At 38.3% G+C, this 20,900-nt stretch overlaps 1 long non-coding RNA gene across 1 annotated transcript in view; it reads left to right on the forward strand.

Annotated features, from left to right (window-relative positions):
• The window catches only part of LOC308176742, a 56,453-nt gene extending 37,662 nt beyond the window's left edge, over positions 1 to 18,791 (forward strand). Inside the window, exon 3 of the long non-coding RNA XR_013938561.1 lies at positions 16,941 to 18,791. This is a non-coding gene — a long non-coding RNA (uncharacterized lncRNA). The remainder of the gene's footprint in view (positions 1 to 16,940) is intronic.
• Positions 18,792 to 20,900: the final 2,109 nt, after the last annotated feature.

The raw sequence follows: 20,900 nt of genomic DNA on the forward strand, positions 1-20,900 counted from the left end.
AAGCAAAATCAAATCAGTGAAAGCTTTGCCTGACATCCTTTGGCAGACTGAAAGTTAACTCATTTTGAGTTTGATTTAAATAAGAAATTGGATTGCCAGAGCTAAAAATATTTCTGCAATACTGTACTGTCAAAAAGCAATAAACACTTATGCCAGAGAGTCTAAGGAAGAATGGACAGCAAGCTCTGAGAATATTATAACTGATTTTTGCTGTAACCATGGAAATGTAGCTACAAACACTTGTGTTTAGACTGTACAGTCCTCATGATATACAGCTTGTCAGTTGTTTTTACAAGACAAACCCTTTCGACTCCGTGGGTGCAGAACAGTTCCTAACAAGGAGAAAGTGGAAGGTGACTGTTACAAATGGGATGTGTGCGGTGCTTCATCACTTCTCAGAATAACAAGGCAAAGCCATTATGGAGACCTCATTCTAATTTAAACATCCGTGTGTTTATTCTAGCATTAATGTGTTTCTTGGGTGACTTTGTTTAGATTTTGTGCCTCTTAACCCATATGACTGTATTCACAAAGTATGTGGATAGTCATGTGATTTGGTTCCCTCACTCTCTCTGCTATGAGGAAAGGACTGTGCAATCTGTAATCCATGTTTAAAATAAGATTGTTATTTTAAGCAACCTTTTCCTACCCCATCTTCAGATGCCTGAGGGATTCCCTTTAGCGTTCCAATAAACAGGACAACAGCAGACTTTACTGTGCATTAAGCCGCCCTGTGTTTCTCTTACTCCTCAAACAATACAAGCTGAGCAATTAGAATTGGAGTAAGAAGCTGGGAAACTGCAGCACTGATTTCAGGTACTCCAGAAAATGTAGGGGTAAAAACTTAAAAGCATGCTGTGGAGATTCTCCTTTCAGGGAGAAAAAAACAAGACCATTAGTCCAAAATACAAGCATGTAAATGATCTCAAATACCTTCATGGAAATGGAATATTTTCATCAGTTGTCACTTGAAGGTCATATAGCCATCACAGTATCACAGATTTCTAGGTTGGAAGAGACCTCAAGATCATCGAGTCCAACCTTCGACCTAACACTAAGTACTCCACTAAACCATATCGCTAAGCTCTACATCTAAACGTCTTTTAAAGACCTCCAGGGATGGTGACTCCACCACCTCCATGGGCAGCCCGTTCCAATGCTTAATAACCCTTTCGGTAAAGAAGTACTTCCTAACATCCAACCCAAAACTCCCCTGTCGCAACTTTCGCCCATTCCCCTTCGTCCTGTCACCAGGCACGTAGGAGAACAGACCAACCCCCACCTCTTTACAGCCTCCTTTAAGGTAACTGTAGAGAGCGATAAGGTCGCCCCTGAGCCTCCTATTCTCCAGGCTGAACAAGCCCAGCTCCCTCAGCCGCTCCTCGTAAGACTTGTTCTCCAGACCCCTCACCAGCTTGGTCGCCCTTCTCTGGACTCGCTCGAGCACGTCCATGTCCTTCCTGTAGCGAGGGGCCCAAAACTGAACACAGTACTCAAGGTGCGGCCTCACCAGAGCCGAGTACAGGGGCACAATCACTTCCCTAGACCTGCTGGCCACACTGCTTCTTATACAGGCCAGGATGCCGTTGGCCTTCTTGGCCACCTGGGCACACTGCTGGCTCATATTCAGCCGACTATCAACCAATATTCCCAGGTCCTTCTCAGCCAGGCAGCTTTCCAGCCACCCATCTCCCAGCCTGTAGCTCTGCTTGGGGTTGTTGCGCCCCAGGTGCAGGACCCGGCACTTGGCCTTGTTGAACTTCATACAGTTGACCTCAGCCCATCGCTCCAGCCTATCCAGATCCTCCTGCAGAGCCTTCCTGCCCTCGAGCAGATCGACACACGCACTTAGCTTGGTGTCATCTGCAAACTTACTGAGGGTGCCATGATCCATTACCTGGTCTAAAACAGAAAACAAAGCCTGGCCTATGGCCATATGCATTTCCATTTTATTTTCCAACATGCAGCACGCAGCAAATCTGCTTCTTCATAATGAACCTATGCAGACTGCAGCATTTCTGCAAATGGACAATAGGAGGCCAGATTTAATGGGATTATTCATATACCTATTAATCACAGGTTTGTAGGATCAAAGCCTGTGTTCCTAATCCAAATTAATTATCCAGTGTAGATTTAAGATTACAGGAGAATCTCATCTCTGCTGAGTTGAATGATCTGAGTTGAATGATTTTCAAAATCAAGATTTCTTGACTTACCTTGGAAATAATTTGAGGCTAACTTGCATTCAGTAGTTCTGGAAGGAAAATGGCACCTGGAGCTACCTGGCTGTTTTCCACCATTGCAATTTCCACTGTTGCTAAGGCACAATATCCTAGAGACAGATTCCCCGGTCTTTGACTTGCACAATTAGATGATAATTGCTGACCTGGGATGTGTCTGGCACGGAGCTGCCTACAAATAAGAGAAACTTATTGAAGATATAATTCTTTTGCAAAAGCATGACAGCTGGTCTAGGGATGTGAAATTAAGCTCCCCTCTTTGTTAATTGCTGCTAAATAATTAGAGCAGCTACCTTGCTACAGGGAGATCTGTGTTCTTGATTTTGTGTATTTTCTATTTATACTAATGGTTCAATTCAGTTTCATTACTGCCAGTGATAGCAAGGTGGCTAACACAATAGCTCTGCTGATCCTGCTAGAAGGAAAGAGTACTAAGAAGTTGAAGTACTGCTGGGACAGTCCTGTACCGTACTTCCATGATACTTGTCTTTTAGAGTCTTGTAATGACTGTACTAAATGCTTGCTGCTGATAGTCCTGAGCTCCTGGCTGACAAATATTCACTTTAAGGTGAGTGCAGCAGCTGCTGCTGGAAGGGAACCATTGCCCGGAAAAGATCTTCAAGCAGCCCTGAATAAGTAGTGCCAAGAGAGGAGAGCTGCTTTGCTGGGGGACAGATGACAGTAGGCAAATAAGAACCACTTAAATATTATACTGGTTTTGTTCCTGATAATGCTGTGACCTGTGTTCAGGATCACTCACCTGAGGTGACGTTTCTTCTCATGACAATATGACTGTGCAGCATATGAAGTGAGATGCTCTTTTGTGCCATTGCAGGTCGTTGGGGGGAAGAGCTTTCAAAAGTTGGATTTAGGAAAGCCAGTCTTAGCATTTCCAATGGGGTGCTATTCAGAAAAGCTAACATACCTACATCAGCTCCTATATCCTCAAGCACCAAGCATCCTTAGCTGACTGGCATGCTAATGTGTTGTGTTGCTAACTTTAAGGCTGCGTAGAGATGATGTCAAGCTGACTCACGATGACAGTGTTTCCTTGGTGAGGACAGTCTCAAACCCCCGAGAACTCCAGCAGTTTGTCACTGAATTGCAGGCCTAACTCAGCCATGTAGCAGACCTCAGCCTGCACATCACTCTACCTGGCTTCTCTGTGATCAGATGGCAGCTGTTCCCAAACCACTGCATATAGACCTATCCTCTAATTCCAAGGCTTAGCTGGGTTACTTCCCTGCTTCCTCCGTACAACTAATCTCATTGACTGGAATTGCAGCAGTGTCAGGAGTGGGAAGGATTGTAGAGCTTAAGCTTGCATTAAGGGAGTCTGGTTGGGAGGATGCAGATTTATCTTTGAGTGTTCTTCCCTCCTACAGTTCTATTGAGGTGGTGATGCAGCTTTCTGTACCCATCCTGCAGTGACTAATACCTGAAAGTCATAGAAATTGCTTTGAATTCTTGAATGAAGGAAGATGTGTTCTTTTGATACGAAAAGGGAGGCAGAGGATGTTTTTGCTTTTATATCCGAGGCTGAGATTTATATCAGGTTGCCGTGTCAGTACAAAAATAATAGCAACCAGGAGGGGGAAGGTGGGAAAGCCTGATATTTTTCAATCTGTTTACCAAAAACAGTTATATGGGTAATGCTTCACCATTGATCTGTTCATGGAACAAAGGAAATCGGATGAATGACAACTGTACTTCAGATATTTAGGGAGCGATATTAGCCTAGAAGCCTTGAAAAAAATCTGATTGCACCCGAACCTTCATTTTGGGGGTTTATTGCTTAATTTGACATGCATAGTTAGTGATAGCTTAGTTAAAATAGTTTCCATATAACCTAAGAAATGAGCTGTGCAGATTGAGCACTGTTACTGTTGCTCTGACCTCAGCCTTTTTTTAAACATAGACAAGGACTTTAACTAATGGCCACTGACTATTTTTCCAGGGGAAAAACGCTTACTACTATCTCAGCCTGGGGTGTGCTTTTAAGTACAATTTCCATTATGGTGGCCAGATTTACATGGCATTTGGAAATGTTGGAATAAAAGTAAAAAATACATTGAGGAGCAGTTTACAGACTTAAGGTTTTCATTTTGTAATTAAGTGTTTTCTGTTACTGCACAAACAATACGGAGAAGTGATCAGGAATGCACTTTGGTGTGCATTTGTAACATAATGCAATGGCATACATTGAAGCAAAGCAGCGTCGCCTGCTTTGGCTTCTTAAAATGGGACAGTTCTTACCCTTCCCATTTCATTCCTTTATTGCTTTTGAGTTGCCATGCTCTATCATTGTATATCCAGGAAACTCTTCTCTGTATAGAATATTATTTGCAAAATATCTAATGCAAGAGAATCTACTGCAGAGCCAGGCCATTGAAGATTTAGTCAAGACATTGTTCAGTTGATACAGTGTGTGATTAAAAACTTAGGCTAGATTATGTTTTGGGGGAGCAGCTATTTAGCCTTTGTAGTTTGTCTTTTGCAACGTTATTCTTTCTTTCTTTCTTTTTTTTTTTTTGTATTTTTAATGAAGGTATTTTTTCAGAGTCTTTTGCTTCCTTTCCTTTCCCCCATTTTCCTGCTGATTCAAAATAATAAGCACAGCTTGTGCCATAATTCAAGTTATGGGTTTTAAAAAAAATTAAGATGACTTATTTAATCCCCTGCCCATTTTTGATTTCTTTCAGTGGCAGTTTCCTAAGTTTTCTGTGTTGTGTTAGCATAGACTTGGTCTTTCGAGAATCTGTCATACAGTACACAGTGACTCCAGGCACACAAAATGAACTTCAAGAAGACCTTTCACTACACTACAAAAAACTTAATCCATCCTGTCATTATTGGTGATGCGTCACGTGGGTGTACACAAAGCATCAGGCAATGTTTTTTGAGGATAACAGTTTGCAAGTTCTCAGCTCTGTAATCTGCAGATTCTGAAAACAAGTGTTATAAAATGAAACTTTGCATATTGAATTTTATTGAAAGAAGTGAAGATAGAAGTCATCAGGAGTGAAGACTCAATATCATCTGGTGGTAGGTGCATTGGGATACAATCTGGTAGAAAGCTTTCTGCCTAAAGTTGCAGAAAATCTCAGCATTGCTGAAATCTTTGAGATGCCACTCAGAGTGAGTAATGGCAAGGTATTACACTTAATCAGCAAATTAATTTGGGTAACTTAATCAGAACTCAAAGCCTGATGGGAAAACCTTCCATCAGATATTGTTAGAGGGCCATTTGTCTTATAAAAACAAGGAGTTCTGTGTTGATATAGCTCTTGTTTCTCTATTATGCAAGATTTTGGTTATTCGGAGTTTTATCACGGGAGTGGTGTAGGGTGTTCAGGACTTTCTTGTGGTAGCAGCACCTAGGCAACTAATCCATAGCTTTAACAGAGATGGTACATCCTTCAGCATTTCAAAAAATTAGTTCACATGCCCGCTTGAGAACGTGCACTCAAAATAGGTAACTGGTGTGTTTCCTAAGCCTTAAGGTCTTAATTATTCAAATACTCCAAGATAAAACCCAACAGAAAACAAGGCAGAACTACACAGCAGTATTTTACCTTCTGCAGATAAAGAAGCACACTGTCACTGAATATATCTAGAACATGCTCTGAAGGTTGGCTTGTACTCTGTATGATGTGAGGATTTTATACTGGAACATGGTATTTAGTTCAGAAGGGTCATCTAGCCAGTGGGTAGGAGGAAGAAGGATAATCTGGGTTTAAAGAGAGGAAACGGTATTTGGTACTGAAATTTATCTAAAAGACCGTGGAGTTCAACATGACAAATGCTTTTTATAGACAGATTTATCTTCCTAGTGAACACGTGTCTATCTTGAAAACATTTAATGTCCTATTTACAGACACTTCATGAGAGTTTTTTCAGGTAAAGAAGAAACGGTAGTGTATACTGTCTCATCGTTACTTTGTTCAGTCTGGTTCTATATTCACTGCCTGTCCAGTAACTTCTTTTCTTGAAGTTACGGCCCGTAAGTTTTTAAGTCTCAGGGCTGCCTTAGGTACCTACTGTAAATGAGACAAAGTAGTAATTGCAGTTTTATAGTACCTTTTCTCTGAGGCAATCAAAAGTCTTGCTGAGTTTATCAGCCCTGTTTCATAGGCTTGAAGTTGCCAGCTCTTATAACATTTATTGTTTTTCTTACTAACCCGTTTGCTGGCAGTTTTGAATAGGCTAGCAGTGGAATAACATATTTTGGTTGCACAGAAAAGCTTGCAAGTGACCTGAGGCTTTAGTCAGAGTGTTTTCCACTTTTTACAGCTTAAACCATTCAGTTCAGCAGCTGCAGTTGTTTCTTCCAGACTGCAAGCATCATGCTGTAGGTCTCTGATCTGGAAACATAGAGGCAAGGCACAGACAGCTCCTTGCTGGTTTTGTTCTTAAGTGTCAGAAAAAAGACCTACCTGGGGCTGAAGATATTCCTAGGGTGTACGCTATGCTTGTATGTGCAATGTGCAGGGGGGGTGGATGTCAGCAGGAAGAACACGTGCTGAGTGAGTCTTCTGGTACCTCCTGCACATGGCTCAGTATGTTAGCTGAACCTACTGGTGACAGGCTTGCCGAATTACACAACTGAAAAAAAATACATCTTGTACAAATGAAGAAAATGTAGGGCTTGGATGTTGATGCATCTCATCTTAATTCATTTGTACCACTACAGATGGGGTGTGATACTACCTGTTGGTTTAACAGTGTTTCCTTTAGCTTTGCATTGAGACCAGTTATGGCCCACAAAGCGCAGCAACAGATCAAACATGAGTTGAGGCCTAGGCCTTTCACTAGATGTTTACTTAGGGGCTGGCAATATTTCTAAAATATTCTTCTTGTAACAGCTGGTGTGAATGAAACCCTATTTTCTTGTTTTTCAAACAGAAGTGTGAGGTAGACAGTGAACGGATATAGTGCTTAAAGGGACAATGGCCTTGATGATTTAACTCAGTGAATTTCCCTGATGTGAACAATGTTCGTTCTTTTTCAATATTTTAATAGTTTTGCTTAATCTTTCAAAATAAAACATACTTTGAAGTAAGTGGTCCCTCCAGGTTTTATTTTAGCAAGTGCGTTAAACAGCTAACAAACAGCTTCTGTATTCTACACTGCAGGTAGATGTCTTTATGGTCCAAACAGCCTAACTCTGCTCTGGTTTGTATGCCAGTTCGGGGATTTTCTAAATGTAGTGGATAATTTGTTTGGTAGTATATGTAATCCAGTAGCATTCGCTAAATGCTAATTGAATAGTGTTATCAGGATCATCTGATTTGACATGCAGGGGGAGTCCTGAAGGACCTGCTAATTACCTGGTCTAAAACGTTGCCTCTTCTGAGCAAGATAAAGTAGAGGTCCAGCAATGTCTGCTGGGATCATTCTGAGGAGTCTGTCTAACTCAATACAAGGCAATTTCATTAATATAAAAGTAGAAACAGGGCATTCAAGCGTTAATGTTTGGAGCAGTAATAGTATTGAGAAAATAGCACTGAGAAAGCACCATTATGTTAAATGTCAGTAATCTAGCACTATGGTCTGTAGCACTACGTTTCTCCACTTATTTTCCTTTGCTCTCAAGAGTTTTTGTTATAAATTGGAGCAAATGACAAGTACCCATTAAAACTCATTTAGCTCTCACACTATGAATTCTGCTGCTGCTATGGTGTGAAGTAACTTTTGCCTCTTACAAACATGGAAATGCACAGAAAACCCTCTGTAACACCTACAATGCAAAGAGTATTGCTGTTAAAAGCCACCTTCTGAGAGTGACGCAAAGCGGCATGACCTGTGCAAGCCAAATGAATCTATTGAGGAAATGATGACGTTGAAAGTAACTAAGTATTTCAGATGGAGCAAAACTTCTCCAGATTAATCAAGGATCTTATTCTCTGGCTTATCTCATTTTCTTCAGTATAAGAAGCCAGAGTTCAATGGAGTTACTCATGATTTATAGCAATGTGAGAAGAAAAGAGTACCCAATAGGTCATATTCTTTGCTGACTTTTGCCTTGCATCATGACTGGCTGCCATCTGTGCTAGCATTAAAATATTTCCTGTTTCATTTAGGAGCTTTTTATACTGTTTGTACTCCCCATGTAGGGGAGAGGAAAATTAATTGTGGTCTAAATTAAATCACTTTGGGGTGCATTTAGATATGACTAAGACGACTTCTAAAAATATGTTAAAGTGTTATAAAAGTATATTATGAAAGAACATTTCAATATGTTTGCAGGTAATGGTCAACTGTAGATTGAATGTGCCTTTACATGATCACCTCAAGAAAATTGCATGTTTTATTGTCTATCACCAGTCTGGTCTTTTGTGTCCATACTGTGCTATATAAAGTGGTCTAAAGCCACTTCTCCTTTCTGATCCACACACATTCTCCTGCATTGTAGAACCAGTTGAAGAGTAAAATATGGTGGGGGCTGCACCTAATTTAGCACCTCTTCGATGTTAATACTCATGAGCAGCTGTAGAACTAATTTAGTAGACTTTTTGCTGTGAAGCTGGGCAAATATTTTTAACTTTATTCATAATGTTCCCCAAAGCTAAGTGGCATGCCCTTTGCATACCATTTAAAGCATTAGAGCTTGTATGCTGAAACAGTGATCAGAAAGCATTTCTTCAGATACCTTAAGAAGTCCTAGTTAAGAAATTTCAGAACAATTCCTTCTGTTGCAAAACTGAGAATTGTCAAGAGTTTGGCCCTTATTTTCTGTTCCATGACATCTTAATGCTTACCTGAAGATAAGTCACTTTCTATTCTTGACCCTTAAGATTAAATCTTCAGCAAATATTCATCCAATTTTTCTGACAGCACAGTAATTTTACCATAGACTTAAAAATATACAAGCAGCTTAAAACAATGGTTTGACAAGGTTAAAGGAAGGTCCTGAAATCACCCCTACTTTTGTATTAAAATACTGTCTCCTTCTGACTTTGGTTAGGCAATAACATTTGCTGTTCAAAAATATGTCCAGAAGTTTATCTATAGAACTAATGATAGAACAGTCCATGTTTCTAAAATAGTCTCCTTTTAGCCTGCTTATCTCTTTCCTGACATTTCTTACTGAGCATCAGTGAGCAGGCAGCTTTGTACTGACATCTGAAAGCTACTCTACAGCAGCAGCGTGCAAAAGGCTATGGAACAAGCAGTCACATGGTTTCTATATTTTCTCTCTTTGTTTACTGTGCTCATAATGCCAAATGGCAAATTAAAAGAATGCCTGAATCCCAAAGAGTAAGGCATGTTATTTCTCCTTTCCACATGTATGGTTGTGATTATCTTTGTGGAGGGAAGGCATTTTATGCTTGTTCTTTAGATAGTCGGTTCTTGTCTTCTGGGGGAGCTAATTTCTGAAATGTTTAGTATAAACACTCTAACTTGCATAAATTGGATTATTTTTAGGAAATGTTTGGTTAAGTTTACAAAGATTAACACGTGATTTGTAAAGCCTTTGACTGTAGGAGACAAAGGAATATAGAATTTTTGGGGAGGTTGATCATAGCTTCTTCTGTTTGGTAAGAATTTCAGAGAAGACAATCTTAGCCAACACTGGCATGTGGTCATTTTCATCTTCCATTGCTGCTATGGTTATGGCTTTTAATTCTGGATACTCACCTTTAACTTTTGCAATTACCTATTTTTAAAATGTTTTATAGCACACTTGATGTCACTGGAGCTGTAGGAAAATCTCTATTAATTGTTACTAATAAAGAGTATATGATGTTTAGATTTTCAATTTAAAATGCAGGAGAAAGAAATAAACTGAGGTGTAGAGGTTAACTCCCTCTGACCCTCCTATTCTTATATGTTATGTAAAGGGGTTCAGGAAATAAAGGTACCTGTGAATTCCTCACGATGACACAGGCAAGCCCCTGTGTTTTCCTTTCAAATTTGGTAGCTGTGATTAGCCAGCATGTGGGAGCATGGAAGGACAGAAGACAAGGTATAGGTCATATGTGGCTTAAAACTTACAGAAATGTCCTACTTGCCCACAAAATGAGAGTAATTTATATTTTAATTTTCAATTTTTGGTAGGATGATACCAGTTGATAATATAAGCTTAGCCTTCAGTGAATAGTTAATTTATCTTTGCTTCTCGAAGTAGCAAATAATGCTAATTATTTTTCCCAGACATTCACTTGTCAACACCTGCTCAAGTAGTCCCTGTAAGATCAAGGCTGCTTAGTCTTTCCAGTCACTGATCTCTGAGTACTTAAGCTCTGAGATGACAAGCAAGCACATTACAAACAGAGAAGAAAAGGGGTGCGTAGATTTCTATTTTGAAAGACTTGGACGAGGTGAACATTAGTTGTAAGAACTTTACAGCTGTTTTTTAAGCAATATAGACTTAATGATTTAACCTATATTCGATAGCTAGAATATATGCAGAAATAAATGCATCTGGAAGTTCTTTTACAAAGATTAATTGGCATCAAAATGCCATTTAATTTGTTGCTTAATGGACACTTTGAAAAGTTACTCAGAAAATATTACTGGAACTCTTTTAAGCAACTTTTCCACATGCGTTTCATGCCCATTTCAGTGCACAGAACTTGACTCTGCACATGCTCTTGGGCAACTGTATACTCTAAACAGATTTTTAGCACACCAAAAACATTTTTAAATTCCTTTGCAAATATTTGAAATATTACTCTGAAAAGTTGTACAGTTGTACTTGGACCATGTTACATGCTCAAGAATTCAGAAAGCATCAGGTGAGGAATAGGATTCTGAGATTGAAATTAAAGTTCCAGTGCTGGTTGCACAAGCCTGGGAACTGTTTTCAAAGATATTAACATTATCAGTATTGACTCTAAGGGTCTAGCTGGTGATGCGAAGCACGGCAGCAATAAAATGGCAGTGTTCTGTTCAAAGTCAATTTAAGTACAGACTAATGAGTTGCTGAAGCACCTATTAAATGGCAGATGGTGCTTATGACTGAGAAGGAGAATAACTGACTGTATTTGTTCCTGTAACAGAAGACAGTTACTGAAGTCAAACAGGTTGTTAGGAATTGTAGCTGTAGCGTTGCCATTTCCTAGTATGGATGGAAACGGGATACGAAGAGACCTACATAACCTGCACAAATAGCACCAGAGGTTTCATTAGTGTGATGTACAATACAGGCCTCCTTTGCATTGTGCCTTTATCTGTGTGCACCAGACACCTCAGTGGAGTTGTCTGATTGAAGTGTTTGATACTCAGTCTGCATAAAAATTTAAAAAGGTGAGAGAAGTAAAGAGTTGGGCTCCGTATATTTCAGTCTGATCTCACAGCAATGTAAGTTTGATTAAATATGGTAACTCTCAATTTAGGCCATGAGTCACCCACTTTCTTAAGTAGGTATCCAGTTTTAAGCACGTGAATAAGAAAACTACTTAGGAGGATGATGGCTCATAGTCAAGCATGCCTTTAGAAACTTAGCTTAACTGGGTGTTTCAACATTGTGAACTGAGATCATATCCAAAAAATTATCTTAAGTATCTCAATGCCAAGTAACAGAATAGCCTATTTTTTATTGAAAGGGACATTCCATATTTAGAATGGAAGGTAGCTCGGATCACAATCTTGTGCTTAAAACTAAAAGCTTATTTTGATTTAAAACTAAAAATTTGTTTCCTTATGTTAATACTAATTCTATAAATATTTTGAAACTTAATGTTTTTTAGCCTGTCAGTGAACAGGGACCATATCTAGTATTTTTCTTGTCAGGGGCTTTTATTGTCTGACTCTACTTGGTACATGGGGTCCTACAGCATACAGTTTATGGATTCCTAACATAGGTGCCACGAGTTATTAGAACCAATTAGAAGTTATTAGAAGCACTTCACCTATTTTCAGGCATGGCAAAGGAAATGATCAGTAGCCGGAGTAAGTGTTTTAGACATTCTGAAATGCAATGGAAGAAATAACATAGCTTAGGAAACTTACTCAATTTTAATCTTCTGATTTGCCTAGAAATAACTTTCTTCAAAATTATCAGAGTAAGATACAATTAATATGATAAAAGGTGATTTAAATGTGTAATTGCTTATGTGAAATAATAAATGACCGAGGGATATGCAACACCTAGGCAAGAAAGACTCTATCTGTATTCCCCTAGTACCAGAAAAGACTTTCAGCCTTATGAGAAGTTCTGCAGCAGAATTTAAAGGAAATATGGTCACCATTGATACTCCTGGAGGGGGAGGAGGGGAGGACACAACACTTTTTAAAACAAACAATCAAACAAAAAAAAAAACCCACAACTACATTATAAAATGGTTTAGAAAGGGACAACCCTTACGGATGACCTGTTTTTTAGGTTAGAGGTATAGCTATAGATTGTATTACTGAATACCACTTAGAGTATATAAAACTGCTTGTCACCTCACATAATACTATCATATACTGTTTTACTCAGCTGGTAATAGGCATCCTACTGTACCAGGCTAATTTAGTTCAGGAAAGTATTGCTTCACACAGCCTTGACATGTTTCAGTAGTAAGTATGCTCACAATTTTATTTTCCAGCCCTTAAGTCAAGAGAAGGGGTAAAGGAGAGACTTCTTTTGAAAAGGCTTAACTCTAACCTGCCGTGGTGTCTAAATTCTTTTATTTACAGTTTAAAAAATCCTTGTTGCTTTTTAAGACTTGGAGTTTTAATTACAGAACCCATGTTAACGTTTTAAAGCAGTCAAACCTTCAGTAGTCTTAAACACTGGTATCTGGGGTACTTAGAAGGAATTTCAGCTAACACATTCTTTAAATAGGAGAATGAGCTTGCTAATGCTCTTGGTGCTATTGCAAATAGTTATTGTAACATTTCAGACATACAATGATGATAGTTATCATCCATAAACTGATCATAGTTCTGTAGGCACAAGGAAGATAACTGAAGTCTGATATTTAAGTATTCCCATGAAAGATAAAGATTTCCAGGTGAAATAGTTAATTTATACTAGAAAAGTGGAAGTAATACTTTTTCTTTATTTTTGATAATTGCTACAAATACTATTTTTGAAGAGATCAAGATGATGATTAGAGGTGGAAATGCTTATTTTTACTGAAAGGTGAATGATAAAATAATGATATATGGAAAAATAATTTCTGAAGCCAGCTATGCCTGCTGTCTAGCTCAGTGTCAGAGAATTGGCTTAATTGCATCCCTGTTATGAACTAAATTAAAACAATTGACTAAACTTAATTGACCGTTCACATGACATAAGACAAAGAAATCCAACAACAGGTGAATAAACATGATTTCTCCTGTCTGTGTGCAGGAACTAGACACTATTTTAATCTATCAGTCTTATCCTGAAGTATTTAAAATATACTATTCTGAGGAAAAATATTGGATTATCCAAAAAGAAGAGTAATACAGGAATGGACCACCAACACCAAAATGAGACATCAGAGCAGTGGCTCTGCTAATACATACTTGCATGTTTCTGTGAATTTTATCCCAGGAGCATCAAGCACGTCTCAATGTCAGTCTATCAGGATAGGAACACAATTAAAGTTGCCTTTATTAAGGTGATCCATCTGTTTCAGTTCGGAGTTATTCTTTATACACATCAGCTTGTACAGAAAGGCTCTAATCATAAAACATTTAGAATTGTGCTAGATAGAAATGTTGGGAAATTCTGTTGCGGATCTTCGAAATGTTCTCAGATCCGATGGTCCCTCTCCCGTGAGGGTTATCGTGGTCTGGTCTGAACTGCACCTCCCCCAGTGGCTTGAGCTGTGTGAGCTGCGTCCACTCACTGGCAGAGGTGGGGTGGAGAGTGACTTGGAGAAGGTCAGCTCTCCAAAACCCCGCCATTTGTTTATTTCTTAAATTTGAGCTGTTCCTTTGAACTTCATAATGCTCTTCAACAACAAAACCACATAATTAGGCCCTTCAGTGCATAAATGCTCCTGTGGCAGGAGCATTTTGCATCGTTTACAGGACTGGCCTCTGCTCTATTTTTAATCAAATAAAATGAAAGAATTTTCCTCAGTTTTGTTGTTGTTAATTGCCTTCCAGACATAGAAGCATAGTTTTGTATTTAGTCATTCAAATATTCAAGATGTTGGAAACAAAAATAATCAGGAAATCTTTACTGGGTTCACTTAATTTCTGTCTGAATGCATCCATCTGTCAAAACATTCTTGTGTAAAATGTAACAAGTTTTTTCATTTCTTTCTGTGCATAAATTGCTTTTTATTTACAAAAATCCACTTTAAAAGTTTTGAAATATTTCCTTCTATGTGCTTCTTCAAGTTATAATATCTTTAATGACAAAGGAGATACAAATCTTGGCTATGGTCAGATCTACAGGAAAACTCCTAATGGATTCACCAGGGTTACCATTTAACCCATTGTATTTGCTACCAGGGCTGGACAAGAAACCATTTTTCACCACATCATTATTGGAGGTATTCTTTTTTCTTATTCCCAGCCTTAGGACAAACCCCCAAAACGCTGTTTCCACTAGGAAACATGGGGAGATGCAGAGGGATTAAAAAGGAATCTCATAAAGTGATTATGGAAGCTATCCATGTTGGAAGATATACTTGTTTATCTAAATTGAAATGTCTCTGAATTAAGGACAAATGGAAAACATAAAACATCCATGTTTCATCTGTGTTCCACCCATCCAAGTAGTGGGCATTTAAAAATGTTTTGCTTCTGGGGCCTAAAAATTCCTGAGACAAAATTTGGTCTCTTCTCCTGTATTGCAAGCATGTAGGAATGGTACCTGATGTTTCAGGGAAAAAAGAAAGAAGAAAAAGCATATATGAGCACTGAGAAGACCTCTGATAAGGTGGAGTTACGTTGTATCAAATCTATCTGTTCAGCTTTTTTAATAACATCTAAGACACCAAGAAAAAGCTTTTTTTTTTGTTTTTTTGTTTTTAGAAAAAGGGGGACAGCTTATCACTGTAGCCCAAGCTTGATGTAGGGAAAGTACATAGTGCTGTGCTGCAAATTTATAGAGTCTCATATGGATCTAATAGGGATACTTTACACAGCTACTGCAGTCTTAAACTTTATCACAATTTCATGAGCCAAGATTCAAGGTTATATGATTTTTAAGAAATATATTTTATTTGAGCTTTTGGATTTTATATACTTTACATTTTTAGCTTCTTCCTCTACCTCCAAAGCTTGACTTGTTCTTTTTTAGTGGAAGTGAGGTTCCAACATAACCATTCCCATTCCAAAGGGAGAACGTTAAGCAAAAGTCCTTTGATAAAATTGCATGATTGAGAATTAGAGTAGTGTGGTAGAATTGTATTCTCTTCTTTGGAAAGCTGATTTTTAGTTCCAGGCTGTTCTGTAAAGACTTCTCTGTCCATGTGACAATTTAGTTTATTATTTTAGTGATTTCTTGTCATCTTTAACTGATGAACTGTGAGTGCATTTTGGAACATTCCAAACAACAGGGTTTAATTTATTAGTGATTAATGTAATCCCTCTTTCTTGTTCCAGTAGTGTACACCTGATCTATCTTATTTTTTTTTTCTTTTGATCTTTAAGTAAAATAAATCATGCTGGAAGAATTGTTTGGCTTTGCTTTTGATCTGTCCAGAGAACTATCCTATGCTTGTTCGTCTTTTTTGCCACGATGTGACTGTGTTGCATGGAAATTGCCCTTCAATTATTTCATTTTCAGAATGTCTGATTCTGCAAACATAATATACATTTCCATGAGATGACAGACACTCATACAATGCCAAATTCTATTTTTGTTTTCCCAGTAGTATAGCTAGAATACAATTCCAAACAAATAGTCTTTTAAATATTTATTCTATCTTATTTATCCAGTGTGCTCTGCTGACATAAAGCATGCGTTAGTGTTTCCAAAAACAGGGCCTAAATCCGCTGACTCTCCAGAAAAGAGCAGGATTTATCCTGTGATCTCAATAACATTATTTGCACAAGTAGTACTCAGTTGAATCCAGCATTATAGGGGTGTGTATGTTTAGCAATGGAGGTGCTCTGCCTTCTCTGACATACTGATAGGGATGTGAGTAAGTAGTATTAGGAGTTCCAGCTGTTTTTTTCTGTTTATCCTTGTGTAATTTTCTAAGGGTAAGAGAAACACAAATATTAAAATACATTTACTGTTTTTCATCCATTATTTACCAAGTGACCTTAATAAGCCATTTTCAATGTCATATAAAATGTTTTACAGATTTGAATGGTTTTGGCAGCTTTTCTCACACAGATATAGTTGAATTCAAGGATTTGTACAGATAACTGCCTAAACTGCATCACTTTTGGTTAACCAACTTCAGCAGGGGTTTATTCCCTGAAACGGGTGGGATTTCTCTGGATTATGTTAGTGCCAGTTGGAGTTTTAATTAAACCTCTGTCCTGCTGTTGGGAAAGAAAGCTTTACAATCAGTGAATTAAAAATAGCCTTTTCTTGGAGGGGGAGGGGAGGAAGGGAGGAGGTGATGTCTTGTGATGTAGGAAGTTTCCCATTGAGCATTGCATGGAAGAGCAAACTTGTGCTTGGGCAGCTTAGAGACCTTTTACTTGGCGGTCTTCAAGCACAATTCCTTGCTGAAGTCAGCAATCCCCATGCTGCAATTTCTTCTTGAAGCTGCTCAGAGACAAGCCTTGTTTTACTTCTGTTTCCCTGCCCTTTCTTTGCTTCATCCCTCAAGCCTCTGCATTTACGTATGTTGTTGTGGCTTATAGGGTTTGTGAAGCGCAGGTGATCTGGAAGTCCATGCTGCATCTGGACCTGCAGTTCTTTTCTGGCATGTTTATCCCATCCATCCCCCAGCTGCGGTTTCAGCAGGGACTGAAGGGAGGTCAGAGGCGATTTTCTCCGTAAACACTGCAGCCCACCCCCCGGAACAGAAAAAACAAGTTGCATATAGATGTCATTTGAACCCTTCCCCTTTTGCTTAGTCCTTTGTGTGATTTATGTAAATGCCGATGTAGAATCAGTCTCTGTATAATATACAAAGTAAAAAATCTTTTAAAAAAATAATAAAAAAAGATTAAAACAAGATTGGTTTTATAGATATAATTATATCTTTGATACTTGCCACTAAATATACCCTTTCCAGCTTAAAATAAGCGTAGTATGCCTGAGTGCTTCAAAAGCTCTTAAAAATGAGCCTACAAAATACTGACATTTAGTATTGAGGAAAATATTAAAAATCTTTGTCCAGTCAAGAAAGACCTGAGGTCAACACCCAGAATACTAATTTGCCTTTACAATATTCCAAGCATACAAACTGCAGTCAAAATTTGTCTGTGGTTTGTTCTTTTAGGCTTGACATCTGCTCTGCATCATATTCCCAAAATCAAAACTGTGTTAGCACATGTTTAAGCACAGTCTTTCAACAAGAAATTAAAAAGCCGAGGACCGTGTGAAATTCTTATCGCTACAGGGCTCACTTCAAAGGCTGGAGACCTCCTTGCCCATAGTAATGGGAGGGACAGGTGAGAGAGAGCAGCGTGAGCTTAAGGGGGTCACAGTCCAAGCCAGCAGGAGAGAAGGAGAAATTCAAGCAACTCCCAATTTCTGTGATTAAAACTAAATTGCTCCTTACCTCCATCTTGCTCTTGAAGAGCAGAACATTACTTTGGGGATGAAATAATAAAGCCATGCTGGCTAATTACCTTATAATTAAAAGTGAACCAATTACTAAGTCAGGACCTCTAGTAGTTAACTAAGAATTTAATTTACAACTCATCTAATGAAGGCTGAGTGTAAAATTCATTACAAAGCTCTTAACACTTTTTATTTCTGAGGATGATTTTAGAATATAAGATGTGCTGTTTTCTAGAACTCTTGAAACCTATCTAAAAAGATTTGCACATCCAGCTAATGAAATCTGTGGGCTGATAGAAAGTACATTGCACATTTGCACCCTGCATCTCTGTTTTTGAGGACTTGGCTGTTCAACGTTTTGCTCTGATATTTGACTAGCTCTGCTTTTGAATAAAAGTTGTGCAGACATGCACGGATATGTTAGCTCTCTGGTATCTTGTCAAAATAGAAGGTGAATAAGAGAGAGATGTGCAGGAGGCATTATTCACTTGTGCAGTGCTGTCTATTGCTTTATTTTCATGCTTATTTCACTTCTATGCTGTAACTGAAATTTTTAGTACTATCTTTTGAATTACTGTGTAAGAGAAAGAAATAAAACTAGTTCTGTAGGTAATGGTTGCATATAGGTGCACTAGTTGGATATTTATCATATGAACTCAGTGTCTGTACTTGTGTTTCAGGTAAAAGCTTATACTGGTAACAGTTAAAAAAAAAAAAAGAATAGAATGAAAACAGCCTGATCTTGTAGTTTCTGTTTTATCTACTTGTTTGCAGTGTGTTACAGACTGTGACTTAAGATCTGCTGCAGAGTATCAAGATAAACACAGAAAATACTATTGAAAAAGGCTAATGAGTTCTTTGTGTTTATAACCAATTTTTCATTTTTTTAACTTGACCTACCCACAATGCTGTGGACTGTGTGTTGTAAACCCTGCATAGAAATGTTAATTTGTTGAATAAAATGTTTTTCATTGTGTTTTTCATGGTGTTTTTTAAGTCCTTGGGAACTTTTCCATTGCTCATAATTTTCACCTACCTTGCTTTCTTTGAAATCTCATGTGTCAGACTTTTAAAAATATTTTCCATATGGGACCATGTAGGAAGAATACAAATCCAAGAGCTCTAGGGATAGTCAAAGGGCAGAAGACCATACATGACTATGCTCTATAGCCTCAGAGATTTCCATAAAAAAAAATGACTATAGGGTAAAAATGAGAGGCGGCTGTCATACTGAGTAAGTTTTTCTTTTTTTTTTTTTTCCCATGAATAGATTAGCTAAAAATCTTCCATTCCCTTTTGCCTTGCAAATGCAACAGTACCCCTGACATTCAAGGAGAGAGTAATTTAATTTGCTATGCTGTCTTAATCAGGGACTTATGTGCAGCAAAATCTGACATTTTTATCTAGACTGTATTATGTAAAGCAGTGAGCTGGGGGACCAGGTTCATGTTACGACTGTTGACAGCTGATGTTTTTCAGTAAGTCATGCAGCAGCAGAAGTTCCCAGTGTACTGCTGAGCCACTGCTGCAAGGGTGACAATGTGTAACAGTGGAGGTCAGAAAGATAAAATTCAAGTTGACATGAAATGTGTGTGACAAAGGAGCTCTACAAACAAGGTACCTGTAACTGAAAAATCTGTGAGAAAGTTTTTCAGCACCTGGCCCATGTCCAAAAGGAGTTATGGTCTTTTAGTTGAAGAAGGTTGGTGGGTGAACTCTCCTCCAGAAATTCCAAGGGAAGGCCTGGAATGAATGGGGGCAGATGCAAGTTGGCATGGCTTTAAAATGTACTGTATATTGTAGTTCAGTTAAGATGTATTTCTGTGGTATTAGGCTTTTTGAGTCCTTGATCTGCAAGAGAATAGGGCATGATCCCCTGCAGGTACTTTCACAGTGTCAAATGCATTAAATTGTTGCTGCCCAAATAGTTGACATAAGAAGATAGCTGCAATTAGAAATACAAAGATTGTTTTTGCCGAGCAGCCCAAAATCAGGAAATGTTGTTGACTTTATAGTGAGTTCAGCAAGCTTTGTAGCCAGCCAAGAAACGTGCAGAAAGTGAAGCAGTGTCAGCATTAGTTATGTCCAACACTATTTACAGCTTTTCTAGACCATCAGTTCACCTAGAAAAGTACAGGAACCCTGGCCAGAGCCCAGAAGTTATGTGCTCGTTGTGACCTAGCCAACATCATTAACATGGCTATATTTCCTACTACGTGGAGCTCCTGAAAGCTCTTTGTTAAGCATAATGCATTACAACAATCCATTTTAGGGGTGAAAAGATTATGATTCTTCTGCCAAGGCATCTAGCGAACTGAGAACTGTCATTCCCAAAGCAAGGGTCACAACCTTCAGTGGCACTGCAAGCCTAACAAGTATAATTATTTATGCTACCGCAAAGAGGCTGATGAAAGTGGAACTCACTGCCAGAAAGCTTTTTACAGGTTCTCTATTCTGGTCTGAGTAGGAGCAACTTTTAATTCTATGCTGGCTCTCCAAATCCTGTCCTTTCTCTAGACCTTGTTTTGGGCCTTGGAAAAACTTATTTTAGGAGGATGAGAAAACTGGTGTTATCAGATGTATTCTATTGATCTCAGTCTCTGAACTTGCTAAATTTTTGTTCAGATTAATATCATCTTCAGCTCCTGTGACAAATGTGGTAGGTAATTAAAAAAAAAAACAAAACTCGGTAGGCTAATTGGTTTCCAGTGCCAGATAGCACCTTTTTAAATAGAAAAAGAAAAGGAAAAGGAAAAGAAAAGGAAAAAAAAAAGAGAGAACAAGAGAAAGGGGGGTCTTTAGAACATACACTGCCCATTTTACCCCTTTGCCAGAACATTTTCATGATACATAATTATTATTAATATCAAGATAATTGCTGATGAAGGACTTGGTGTTGAAGTAAATTCTTTGGCCTGCTTCCTACCTTCTAGTACTGGAATCCTGAGTACAACTTTAAGTTAAACAATGCTGTTCCCCATTGGATTTTGAACAGTGCATTAGAGAAGTCTTATGTGAAGGTAAATGATGGGTACTTCATTTATTTGTTTAAATCTTTTGCTTCTCTAGTCAATATCCATGTCATAGAGCAC

The sequence above is a fragment of the Anser brachyrhynchus genome (genome assembly GCF_964034855.1).
Source record: "Anser brachyrhynchus genome assembly, chromosome: 12".
NCBI classification, from domain to species: domain Eukaryota; kingdom Metazoa; phylum Chordata; class Aves; order Anseriformes; family Anatidae; genus Anser; species Anser brachyrhynchus.